The 14,102-nt window shown below is 46.6% G+C and overlaps 1 long non-coding RNA gene across 1 annotated transcript in view; it reads right to left on the reverse strand.

The window, feature by feature from the left end:
* The window catches only part of LOC148000358 (uncharacterized), a 55,588-nt gene extending 43,253 nt beyond the window's left edge, over positions 1 to 12,335 (reverse strand). The window contains exons 1-2 of the long non-coding RNA XR_015640165.1: positions 12,081 to 12,335; positions 6,758 to 6,862 (exon numbers count right to left, since the gene is read on the reverse strand). This is a non-coding gene — a long non-coding RNA (uncharacterized LOC148000358). The remainder of the gene's footprint in view (positions 1 to 6,757; positions 6,863 to 12,080) is intronic.
* Between the last annotated feature and the right edge of the window lie 1,767 nt (positions 12,336 to 14,102).

Below are 14,102 nucleotides of genomic sequence, written 5' to 3' on the forward strand. Positions count from 1 at the left end.
AGAGAAAGAGGAGAAAGAGGAGTGGAAGGAGGAAGAGGAGGAGGAGAAAGAAGGCAGATGGAGGAGGAGGACCACAAACAACAACCCAAGCGTAAAAGGAGAAAACATTTGATGGAATTAGAGAATTGTGCTTAGTAGCAGAATGTGTTTGACTAGCATGTGTAAGGCCTTCAGTTCTACCCAAAGGAAGGATAAAAGGAAAAAGAAAAGGAATGAGAGGGGGGGGGGGTCACTTGTCTTTTCTGGGATTATTTCTGAAAGAATTGCAAAGTGCTTCCCACTTGATTAGAAAGATCCATGTGTCTCCCCACCGTCCCAGGTCTCTGCGACAGGCTCTTCTCGGTCAGCAGCACACACTTCAGCACCCTGAGGCTCTGCTTCCTTGATCAGGGATCAGAGTGCTAGCCAAGGTCTTAAGGCTCCATGTCTTTTACTGTGCCCACCTCTCCTTCAGCAGCATCGAAGTGGAATCTCTGGGAGATTGGAATACGCCAGTTAACACATATTCTCCATGGCACTACATGTAATTCTAACCATGTGGTGGAGGGAGCCATCCGTTGATGCTTACCACACCCTAGCCCACAGCAGGTAGAACAGGAGAGTCTTGGTACTACCTCCTCAGTAGTGGGGAGAGGAAATGTGGAATTGTGGCCAAGACCATGTCCCCCCAGCTGCTGAAGATGTCTCTGGTTGCTGCCTAGAGAGCTCCTCAGTATTCAAAGAAGTACAAGCTAGAAAGATGGTGGCTCAGTGGGTGTGTGCTTGCCACCAAGCCTGGTGACCTGAGTCATTCCAAGAGCCACAGGGTGGAAAGAGAGAACTGACTCCATTTGTTCTCTGGACTCTATGTGTACACTGTGCATGTGCCTGTCTGCGCACATACACGTATACACAGAAAATTAAAATTTTCAGTGCAATTAAAAGGTAGGCTATCTGCTGCAAGCCAATGTGAGCCAGTCCAATGCACTTGTCAGGAAAGAATACTATACACGAATCCTTCAGATTTCAGGAGAGCTAGATTTAGACGATCCATCCCAATAATGGAGTTCAAGGAACTTCGCTCCAGGAAGCAGAGGAATTCCAGACTCAACCCCATTAGCATAGCCCTGATGGAGAACAAGATGTCCAAGCCTTCACAACTCCACTCTGCAGGCCTGACTTTTGGGGATCTTTGTTGGAAAGTTATTTGCCAGGAGGTCTCAGATACTAGATGGTTTCCTACAAGAATAACCTGTATCTGGAGGTCCTAAGCTCCGGCCATTCTCCCAGGTCTCCTAGATCATGCCTGGAACTGCCCAAGCTGATTTCCAGGGACACAGCCTAAGGGCTGATAATCTGAAGCCAAGATTGTCTATTGGAGTCCCTTCCCATCAGAACATGATGTAGGCGTGGTAGGTCCTTACAGTTCCATAGGCCACTGCTATACTGTAGCACCTTCCTCTCATCTCACTGGGAAGAGCTGCGGGGCCAATGACGGGGTTGGCTGGATTGGGCTGGATTGGACTTTTTCACCAAGTCGGTAGAGCTGCTGCTGGAGAGACTGTGCCCGAGCCTCAAGTGGGGTAGAAATGCATCATCCTGCAAGAAACTAGCAGGAGTAGCTCATCCTGTTCCATGCTGTCTCTGCTGCCCGCTACAAATGACATCCTTGGTCTCCCTGTCCCCCTGCCCATCCCCTCCCTCCCTCTCCCTCCCCCTCCACCTAGCCGGTCTCCCAACAAACTCCTGTTCACTTCCAGGGCATGATGCTAAAACTAGTGATAAATACCAGCACAGCATAACACACCATGATCTCAGTTTGGACAAAATACTCCCACATGCCACACACAGAATAGAGAATGTACCACCGCAGAATTTCAAAAGATTAACTAATCAACTCATTTTCACGTGTGCGCAAACACACGCACGCATGCCGCCGCACACATATGATGGTCAGAAAATAACTTGAAGGCGTTTCCTTCTTCCGCCATGTGGGCTCACTGATCAAAGCCAGGCACTCCATTGAATGGAGGTGAGAACCATTCCTTGTTGAACCATCTCACCAGCCTCGGTATGGTATTTTTAAAGTATTTTATTAGGGCATGTGGTTACAAATAATAGCTGTGGGGGTATTTTGTAGCCCTTCATCGTGTTCCCTTGACCCCACCCGACCATCCATTCTCAATGACCCCCTTCCTCCTCCCCGCTGGTCTTCTTCCTACTTTCAAGTCTTTCTTTCCTGGTGACACAACGAGTTTAGCTCTGGTTGCTTGCAGAAGCATGGAGAAGGAGTTGGAGTTATTTGCAGGAGCTTGAGCAACTTATGGCAGTTACACCACTGAAGAAAATATCTCTCCATCTCCCAGCAACCATGAGCTGCCTATAAATCCCTGGGAAGAGGCGGGGCCTTGTGGGCCTCTCACTGGCAGGCTTTTGAGTGTGCGGTTTACTGCATTTTTATCTTGTTTGCACCCCCTTATTTCCCATCTGAAGCCGTCTCCCACCACTGCCTTGAGGAAGTCAGCCTACCCTCTGTCCTCAGTCTGCCCCGTGCACTTATTACTGCATATACGGCAGTAGCTGAGGACGGTCTTTGAACCTCTTCTGGGACTCTCTTGACCTGACTCTCCCAAGCCCACACCCAGTCTCTGAATCCAGGCCTGGCACAAAGAAGCTCTCGACGAATGGCTTGAGGAACCCAGGGAGATCATGCAAAGCTGGACCCAAGTATGGCCTCAGAGGAAGAAAATGATGATCTGTGATGGGCCAGGGGTTCCTCCACTAGAATCTAAATGTCAATGCTGCAAAGTAAAGACCTACCCATTTCAGCCACTGCTCAGGTGAGAAAAATCAAGGCCAGAGGAGTCCAGGGATAGCCCCAAGGTGTGCAGCAGTTAAACGCTGAAGTAAGAATCTGGGTTAAGTCTTCACACTTCTGACTCATGAGGTGGGAGTAGAGAGAGAAGTCACAGGGTCCTAAGCGATGACAGGAGTTAACCGTTACTGAGAATCGTGTGCGAAGCCCTTTCCCAGGCTTTCCTTTATATTATCCCACTTGAACTGCACAGAAGGTGACAGCCTCATTCTCACTTTGCTTATGAGAAAATTCCTGGCCGTTCTAGCCCAATCCACTCTTCACAAGCTCCTGTGTTGTCAGTGGCGGCAAAACCAAAAAGTCAGTTCAGCGACGTGAAAGCCCCAGCAGCCTCACTGGAGGCTGTGTAAGACTTGAGTTAATGACAGTCCGATCCAGGGAAAGCTGGGGAGGAAGCCCATCACCCAGAGCCAGATGTTCCAGAGTCACACTTTTATGACAAAAGCAACGGAGAAGCCAGTTAAACCGCAATCCCAGCTCGAGGGCTTCTTCCTAGTGCATCCTCCCTGTCTGTGTACTTTGCTCCTGTGTTCTGCTTCCCCTAAGGCTGGACCAGGTGCTGGAGTGGTCTGGTCCTCCTGGCTCTCTGCTGGAGTGGAGTTTCCCAGCTTCACTCTTCAATCACTTCCATCTTGACTGAGCCCAGGATTCCTTGTTCCTTTTCTCCACAGTGGACTTAAATCCTGGTCCACACAGCCACCGGGAATCCTCTGCATGTGCCCATGCCTGGGAGCCTGATAGCAAAGACCAGGCCTTCTTGCTTTTGCTTCTCTTTGCAGGCTGATCGTTGGGAGCTCAGTATCCCAACATCTTTCCTTCAAATCTTCCCCACTTGGGGATCTTTGTGCTTTGGTATGAAGTATGTCTGGCCTTTTCTATGAGAAAGCTGATGCAATTTTACTCAAGTTTTAAGAAGGGGGATGCCCCTGGAGCTATTCCTCAACACACACACACACACACACACACACACACACACACACACACACACACACACACACACTGCTTTTTCTGTGCTTGTGAACATCGTCAGGTCCTTGTGACCTACATAGAGCTGCCCTAACCCACGAGGTGGCATTGTGTACTACCAGCAACTTGACAGATCTAATTCAAAATCAGGTTGCTGCTTTCCAGCTGTGTGACCTTGACCTTGAAAGAAAGAGGGTTCCCTCTGTGCTGTGACTTCTCCCTCTGTACAATAAGGGCAGTCGTTGGCAGCTCTGCAAGGTTATGTGAGCTCTGGAGACAAAGGCAGGCACACGGCGGTGAGTGCCAAGGAACAGTGCCTTGGCACATTCTCGTTCTTTGTAAGCTGGGTTTATCCTGAGGACAGAACCTTGAGTTTACTGTTTATTTCTCTGCCACAAACTGCCCATTGTAGTTCTTCTGTCGCATACACAATAAGCTGGAGCAAGTGCAGAAAGGTTGGTTCCAGCCATAACGGATGGTTTACAGAAGAATCCTTAGCAGCAAACAACAACAACAACAACCACAGCTTCCGTTTTCTAGGATGTCAAACTGGACCATCCGAAAGCCTGATGTCTCTTCTGAGACATGAAAGCCCTACTTGAACTAGAAACTTCTATTGAAATGTTGGTCCCCTACCCACGTGACACCCACCACCATCAGACAGCCCGTATACCGTGCCATAGTGGACTCCTTATGCGATCATTCCTTTCCTGGTAGTGGTACAGCCTACTGTGGGGCATAGGAATCTACCTTCAAGCACTGGCCTTTGGTGACTGTCAAGATGCTGTCCTGGTGTATCTCTTGGGTTAGGGGCAACATCATGACCAAAGGTGGTGTAAGTTTCTGTACTTGATATTTTATTGTTGTTTTCGCTGCATCAGAATATATAGCAAAGCCAACTTAAGGGAGAAAATATTCGGCCTCACATAGTCAGAGGGATCCATCCATCCCAGCAGGGAGGGCATTGTGTAGCAGTGGCCACAAAGCAGAGAAGAGGGAGAGGATGGGCAGAATAGGGGTACGAAAGGGGTGCCAATGTCGCAAGTGACGAGATCTAGAGTGTGTTGGGGTGGGGGCTGACATGGAGAGGAAGGGAACTTCAGCAGGAGTAAGTCATCGCCTGTGAGTCCTTACTAGGACACTAGGCGGCCATCTGGCCATCTGTAGGTTACCACACATGATCAAAAGAGCAGAAATGGAGAGAGAAATGTCGTGTCAACCCCCACTTTTGATCTGTCCAGGCTCCCAAGGCCACTAACAACCATACAGCTACACTCTCTGCTACAATGGTCATCTTATAGACTTACACTTTCCTGATTTGCACAGAGCCAATAGCTAAGGCTGTTCCTACAGGCAAAATAGTTGCTCCTAGCACCCACACTCAGGACCCATCTTCGCCTCCATTAAGCCACTCTGGAAATACCTTTACTGGCATCCCTAGATGCATGCTACAATCTGCTAGTCACGTCGACAGAAGAAATGACCAATCACCGCACCCCTTTCATGCCTTAGCCTACCATGTGTGGCCCTTGTCTCCATCTTCCTGTCTCCACCATCCCAGCCTCTGGGAAGCCACAGCATCCTCCCTCCCCTTTCGTACACTCTGTTTTATTGCTATTACATGTGTGAGATTCTGGAAATTGTTCACTTTGTCCCTCTCCACTGCTCGTGGAGACCTACAGATGGCCACCTAGAATCCTAATATTAAAGCAAGGTTGATGGCTTTCCTCCTGATGAAACTCTCTCCACTCCATTTCAGCCCCTACTCAAACACTCTAGATCTTGTCACTCCCAGTATTGGTACCCCTTTAACACCCCCATTCTGCCATCGCACTTCCTAAACATCATTCCCTGAGTGCACAAGGACACTCACATTCTTCTAGTCTACTGGAAGCTCCTATATACTGGCCTTATTGCTATTTTAGTATCCATCATGTCCTTTCTGTCTTCCTCTGCTTATACAACATGGCCTGTCACCACCACCACCACCACCACCACCACCATCACCATCACCATCACCACCACCACCACCACCACCACCACCACCACCACCACCACCACCAACTTCACCAGTAGCCCCCAGCTTTTTACTTCCCTACCATGTTTAGCAAATCACTTTGGCAAAAGTCCAAATCCAATTCAAGCCCACCTCACCCCAGTTCTACCCCTGGATGGCTGAGATCGGTCATAGGGAAGACACCCTTGTCGTCATGAGTCTCATAAACTCTGTCTCTGTGTTGGAACGCTACCGTGTGCCCACTGAACTCATACCCTGTCATCTCCATTCCCTTCAGCTAGAGCTTCTGAACAGCTGTCCACTTCTTATAATGAATCACACGACCCTTCTTCTATTTATGGGGGCAATTTCCACTGCCCTACCTCTGATCACTGCCTATGCCATTCTCACTCGTCAGATGAATTGCTGAGGTCACGGCGACCCTACCCCTTATGAATCTGAGAACATGTCGATGCACTCTAGAGATGCAAGGCCCAACCCTCGCCTCTACCTCAGACTGTAACTTTCCAGGAGTCAGCTGCCCTTCTGGCCTAACCTCAGGAATACTATTTCCTTCCTGAATTAAATGGAATCCACGAGTTCAGGAGGTCACATTCAGGAGGCTGGGGGGAAGGTGGGGTGTGAACTATACCTTTTAGGGGTGCTGTTTGGAAGAGATGAAGATCTGGTAGGAAGGGACTGTCTTGTCCTTGTTCTCTGAGAGTCTTCTTATGGTTGTAAACTGCCACACTGGACACACTGAACTAACTCACTCTCTCTCTCTCTCTCTCTCTCTCTCTCTCTCTCTCTCTCTCTCTCCTGACACAACTGCCACCCCCAAGCAAGCAGATTTTAGAAAGTGGCAATTTCAGAACCCTGCAGGGCTAGAAGAGACTTCAAGGACCCTCTCATCCTGTAGAGAAGAAACGTAAGGCACCAACCTGGAAGAGGTCAGACAGACAGAACAGATGATGTTTTCTCAGTGGCAATGTCTCCTTCGGCAGAACTGGAAAGACAACAACTCAACAGTGGCCATCCTTGGCTCCCTAGAACGAGAGTATGAGAGGGGGTTTGTACCAGACTCCTTGTTACTAGAATGATCTCAGAACGAATCTATGTAGAAAGGAGGGACATTGGATGGGGAGAAGAAACGAAGGATGTAGTTTCAACAAGATCTAGCTCAGCCTGATTCTGCAGGGGGTTCTCACACATATCGTGGTCACAGAGAAGAAGCTCCCTTATGTAGGGAGGGGATTCTTGAAGTTTCTCACTGTGTGGGAGTTAAGTGCTCTACACAGTTGGAAGTCACTGTTAGGTATCTCCTAGTAAAACTGCCTGCACCTCTGAAGGGCAATATTTTGCAAACGATCTTAGTTCTGGACAATTCTTGACAATGCTGTCAGCAGTTGTGGGAGGCAGATTCTGGGTACACTGAATGTTAAAATGGGGTCCAGGAGATCCAGGTCAGGCATTGGCTGTGTCTGCTATAGTGGCTAAGAGGAAATCCTCAGGATCCCAGCAAAACAACTGGGGCTCGCTGTCATCCTGTGACCTTGAACAAATCACTTAGGCTTTGATTTCCCGATCTGAAAACTAGGAAAAGAAGATTCTGTCAGGATTGTCGTGAGCAGCCATTGAGCTAATGGGTAGTACTTAGTCTAATGACTGCATTCAATAATATTATTGTAATTATTATTAATAATTACATTATGATAATTGCAAATAATTATGGTGACGATAAAAACTGACAGCCTGGGCATGGAGCTATCTGAAGTTACCCTCCATCTCTAGCGTCCCAGAGAACCAGACAGGCATTGTCCGTGCCTCAAGAGCAAGAGAAGGGGCATCCAAGAAGAAGGAGGATTATTTTTAGCCACAATGTGGATGTGAATGTGTGTCGTCGGTGCTCCCATCTCACCACTGAGATAATTAACCAGAAGCAATTACACTGCACTTGGCAAATTGCAGCTTTGCCCTCTTTGCAAGAGACATGTTTTATTTATACTTCCTCCCGTGGGGCTTTTTGATTGATCACACATCGTGTTCGATAGTTAAAGGTGAAATCCTGACACGGGCTTCACCTAGGTTCCCCTCCGGGTTCTCTGAGCAAGAAATGACCTCCTGCCTCTGCCGCAGCGGCCGCCTCGAGGGAGATCTGCAGAGCTGAGCAACGGCAATGCCTCCCTCCCTGACACATCTGCAGAGCCCCTCCTCACTTGAAGTGGTAGAACCCACGCCACGCCCTGAACCGGACGCCCCGTCGTCTCCCCTGCCTGGCCTTTTCTAGTTTGGGAACTGCTGCAAGCCAATCCACGGACAGAATGTTGAGTTCACAGAAGGCCTCGGAAGCCGGGACGTTAAAAGTAGGGACTTCCGTCATGCCAGCGCTGGAATCTGCTATGCTGAGGTTTATGACGAAAAACTGCGTTACTCTTCAGAGAAAGAGCTGGGAGAAAAAGGACATCCGGACAGTGGGCGGTGGATTTGATATGCCCAGTCAATGACACAGTGAAGAGAAACGCCGTAGAGACAGATGCAAATGTCCCAGTTCAGATAGCCTTCCTTCCCAACATGATCACTGTATGAATCCTGACAATATGAGTTAACGTTTTGTCGTTTATTTGGTTGCTTGCTTATTTTAAAGACAGGATCTTATTATGTAACCTAAACTTCCCTGGACCGCAGAGCATAGTATGGCCTCAGCTGGAACAAGGTTCTTCTGCCTCAATCTCTGGGGTGCTATGGTTATAGGCATGCACTACCATGTCTGCCTTGTACTAGCATTTGTACGTGTGTGTGTGTGTGTGTGTGTGTGTGTGTGTGTGTGTTTCTGTTCCTGCCTGTGCAAACGCACATGTGTGTGCTTATGTGTAGTAGCCAGAAAACAACCTCAGGCATTATGCACCTCTAGTTTCCTTTCTGAGGCAGGGTTTCTCATTGGCTGAGGTAATGAGGCTGTCCCACCAGTGAGACCCAAGGTTCTGCCTGTCTCTGCTTCCACAGCACAGGTTATAAATACACACTACCACACCTGACTCTTTGTAACAGAGGTTCTAGGGGTTGGAACACAGGATCCATAAGCGGTTTCCTGGCTGAGCCATCTCCCACAGCTGCTGTATTCGAATTCTTATTGGTAGAAGCTTGAGATTTAATAATATTGAAAATGACTGAGTTGTTAACATTTTAATGTGTAACATTTTTCACAGTAAACAATGCTCTTTAATAAACCTTCAGTGCACTGGAGGGCTAAAATAGAAATGCAGGATTTTCCTTTTTAAAAAAGGGGATGTATTCTTTATTTAAAAAAAAAAAAGCAAAAATATAACCCAAGAAAATCCACAACTTGACCGGATTTTTCCTCCTATTCTTCATCCATATTTATCTCTCTGAGGAGGGGGAGAGGAAGAGAGAGTGAGAATGAGATCTTACATCATTAGGTGGAAAAATAAGGAAGGACACACTGCGACTTTCTCCAGAAACAGTCCGATAAAATCTGCCGCCGTGGCGTGGTGAGTTGCCATTTAACCACACACTGTCACAGCCTAGCCTCTGCCACATCCCACGCTCCCCTGGCCTCCATAGTCTGAGTGGCTGCCCCGGTGGTATCACAGACAAACATCTTCACTATTACTCTACGAAATCGTACTTGAAAATCAACAAGGGTAGATAAAACTTACTTTAGAACGGGTTTCAATCACTGCATTTCATCTCGGTATACTGGCAACTAACTTCGGCTTAAAATTAGCCTGCAATACTAATTTTTTTTCTTAATTTAGAAGTTGGCTATTGGCACCTTACACATCCCGCATTAGGCCCAAGAGATGAAGTTACGAGTTAGGTCCTGCCCTAAGGGAGACTAACTCAGCATCAGTTGAGAAGGATGCTACCAATAAGCAGAACACTAAATAATGTGAGAAGAAGCCAACCCTTGCCAGTGGGTGTGGGAGCTCAAGTGGGCTTTAACTAGTAAGAGACAGGACAGGAAGGAAGGGAGCAGCTTGAGCAAATACCCTGAGGTTCAGAATATGACCTGTCACAACTGGAATCAAGGCAAAAACCATGCAAACCTCTTGTAAGGTGAGCCTGGAGTTTGTAGATAGGGTTGGAGTAGTAACACTGCACAAGGTCATTTACTGGTGGCTTTCCGACATCCATCCCCACATACATTCCACTTGACGCTGTCATGTGATACAGAAATGATGTCACCCTCAGCTCCAGGGATGGGTCCCAGCAGGGGAGAGTCAGTACTTTCAGGCCCTAGGTTTAAACACAGCCTAAGACAACCGCTAACAAGCAAAGGAAGGCCTGCAGCCAAATCTGGACCTCAAAATGATGGGCACCTTCAACTCCACGAGAGACAAGCCTTCTCGGTCTCTCTAGACATACAAGGAAGTCTTTTAACTGAGTTACTGCTGTTGGCCACAGGACTAAGGTAGACAGCAGAGAGAAGAAGTGGAGGAAGCTTGGGCCTTGGTGACACTACACTGTCACTAGATCAAGCAACCCTGAAGCCAGAGTCACCTCTGTACCTCTAACAATGGAGGACAGCAAACTTATCTGTATCAGCATTTGCTGGTACCTGCTTCCCAGAGCATCACCCTGGATACATCTTGTGACACCGGATCTTGCTGTCTCATCCCAAGCTGAACGATGCTCTTGGTTTTGACTGGAGGCTGAATAACTGTGTGAGCAACAGACAGGGAGCTGGCTATTCCCCACCTCACCCAAAGAAAATAAAACTAAGTGAAAGATAGGGGGAAATAAATCTTCTATATATCTTTCAAAGGGATCATAAACAAGACACAGGCACACACATATATGTATACACACACACAACACAGCAAACCACACACACATACACACACATACACATACCGTCCACATATACACACACACATATATATACACACACCACCCACAAACCACACATAGCATACACATATACATACATACACATATACACACACACCCCACACATTCACCACACACACACACAACACATACCACATACACCACACGTTGCACAAATTGCACATACACATACATACACACATATATACACACATATACACACCACACACACACACACATACTACATACCACAGACCACATATATATACACCACACACCACAGATACACATATACCACACACGCAGACACAAAGAAACACAGGTGAGAAATGTAACCCCTTGAACTTTGTCTCTGAGGGAATAGGAATGTTGCTGGACTTCCCAATTCTGCCTTGCTTGGTGTGGTCTGAATCCTTTAGCTCTTTGCCACTGCCTGGATTTCCTGCAGAGAATATGCTTTGCTTCTGTAATTAGACATCAAAGGCAATAACTGTTTTCTGTATAAATTAATTCTACTCCTCACAAAGAAGGAACATTTACTTTTCAAAACACATAAAGGCCCCCAAAGGAAGCTAACCGGAGGCCTACCTAGCCCAGTCTGTTCTCAGAGGAGAAACATTTCAGGTCCTTGTACATTTTGTCCAGACATCTGAAGACTTATCATTAGAATCAAATACCTTGAGAGCGTGAATTTGTCCAATTTGTATTTTAAAGCCTCAATTTATAAAATAGTTACTCTTTCTCATTTTAAGGTTCCATTATATAAAACAGATATCCTTGCAAATATTAAAACCCTCAGGAGATATCACTTAGCATCTTTAGAAAACATAATATTTAATTATCATAGCATGAGGTTCTTCTAATGGAAGATTTCAACATTGCTACCGAGAGCTGATTTCTGAGAGGCAAATTAAGTGGTATTTCTACCCACACGCCTTATTTAAATACAAGCTACATGCATAATTATGCTTGAGATCGTTGCCACTTAAAAATAAAACACAGGAAAATACACCGATACCCATGGAGGTTTGCCCCTCAGTAACTACAATCAACAACAACAACAACAACAAAAAAGGCCACGAGTACCACTCCACAGCCATGTGGCTCCAGAACCTTCCGAGCCCTGACTGCTCGCTAATGCAGACCGCGGGGTCTGAACTGCAGTTGGCCTGCTGTTACCACAGCCCTTGCAGGTGAGGTGGACTGTAAAAGGACAATGGTGACACTTTCATTACCTTTAAATTTAACCCTTGTCTTTTTTTTCCTTCAGTTTCTGCTTAGTCATGCACTCCTTTTTGCCCTCCAAAAGTACCATTTTCATTTTTAATTATTCATTTTGCTTCCTGAGATTTATAAGTTTATAAAAACCATAACGCAGGCAAACATGTCTGAAAGACACAGGAGAGGTGGTACCTTCCTAGTAGGTCCTGTCTTCAGAGTGAGCCATGAAGGAGATGAGCAGGGCCCTGGGGCCCGTCAGAAATGTCTAGGCTCTCCCCTACGTGAGCACAGGAGGGCGTATAACGCTCTTATACTCCTGGTCGTGAGCCATCCCTCCAGACAACTCTCTGTGACCGGTATTTGCTGTAAAGCTTAGAGCCTTTACACTTTCTCCAACGGTGAGAGAGATGTTAGAAGCACATATCAAGGCCCAGTCGCCATCTGCCTGAGCCCTTATAAGCCAAATATGAGAATAATAAACTGAGAAACCCTTCCATTCACTCCTGGAATGCCCCCTTTTTAGGCAAAGGCATTGCCTATGCTGTTGGATAGAAGAAAACTGAAGAGAGAGCCCAGATTCCTTCAAATGATGTTCGTCTCCTTCTTTCCATTGGGTTAACTAAAAAGTTCAGCGAACAGTTTGTAAAAGATTAAGAGGCATCCAAAAATATACATACAAAGGTCACTGTGTTACAGTAAAAAAAACAATTCACTCCAGGCTTGCAGCGAGCACTTGAATTCCAATCCCATACTTGCTGCAATTCTTAGATGAACACAGGAGCGCCTGAGAGCTCTAAGGAAAGCGTTGGAATGAGAGTGGCCGTCAGAGCAATTAAAAAACCTGCTAACGCAGCGTATTCTGCACTATCCAGACGGCCGCGTTAGATAAGGCAGTGCCAAGCCCAAGTTCACACTTGGGTTAACAGCAATGTGAGCATCAAATGCCATGGCCCTGTCAAAGGCCACGTAGTAAAGAACGGAGATGGACAGAACACCACGGCACACACTGCATGTGTGCCTAAGGAGCCCGCCAAGAGCTGAGGTGGCCAGCTGCTGCGTCTTGGTTTAGTTCCAGAGAAACCACAGGCTCTTACATATCCACCGCTCACTTCAGTTTTACTGGGTTCACTGTTTGGATCACAAGGCTAACCTGTAAATTTTGTTTTTTGTTTTTGTTTTGGGGGAGTTTTTGGTTGTTGTTTTGTTTTGTTGTTTGGGTTTTTTGTTTTGTTTGTTTTGTTGTCTTGTTTAGTTTTGGTTGGTCGGTTTTTGTTTTCTGTTTGTTTTTTTGTCTTGTTTTGTTTTGGTTGGTCGGTTTTTGTTTTGCTTTGCTTTATAGTCATGTATGAACTGCAAGCACGAGCTATTCAGATCCGCTTCTGTGCAATCTAAATTGAATAGCATAAAACAAGGCGTTCAGGTGCTGATGGTGAGGGCCCCATCCCAGGTTTATCCTTCCCCTTGGACATTGTGTTTCAGACTAGATCCTAAGTTCTGTCCCTTTAAATGGCCACACTTGTTGATAATTTCCTTACCTGAGGCTATCCAAAGCCAGGAAGCTAGCTCGCAACCTCCAAGTGTCTGCGCTTCGTGCTTCTGACAGAGGAACCAGAGACAGAAAAGACACGGTGAAAACCAAAAAGAGTCAGAAAGGAAACAAACACGTCCGTGGTCCTTTTGAAAGGCAGGACCCAATACAGCAGATCATACCCTTCTTTGCAGTGACCACGATGGGATGGGAAGGCCACGCTCAGCATCTTCTTCCTTTGTTACCTCGTGAGGAGGAGTGAGAGACCCATGTAGCATTTCAAGAAGGAGCACTCAGCAGGGAAAACATTAGCCGAAAGAGGACCAAAGCAGACTATTGTGTAATACGAAAAACAGCTGCTTTCAGTTCCTTTTTCTTTTGTTTGTCTCGTTGGGTTTTGCTAAGTGATTTAATTAATTTCTCTGTTAAGGTAAAAAAAAATTTAAAAAAACCCAAAAACTAGCTTACACTTCCTCATAGCACTCAATTCTGCTCATGCCTGAAGATGCCCTGGGAGAACCAGCGAAGCAGTGGTAACGCCCAGAAAGGCCTGGTGCTGACCTCGCTGCAGACCCTAACTGACCAGCAAGAAAGCACAAGACTATTTTACTTATTTTTTTTTTGAAATGGGGTCTCACTGTGTAAATCACCTTGCCTCGGCCTCTCAAGTACTAGGTAGGTAGGTA

The sequence above is a fragment of the Rattus norvegicus genome, chromosome 16, assembly GCF_021556685.1.
Source record: "Rattus norvegicus strain SHRSP/BbbUtx chromosome 16, alternate assembly SHRSP_T2T, whole genome shotgun sequence".
Lineage (NCBI taxonomy): Eukaryota > Metazoa > Chordata > Mammalia > Rodentia > Muridae > Rattus > Rattus norvegicus.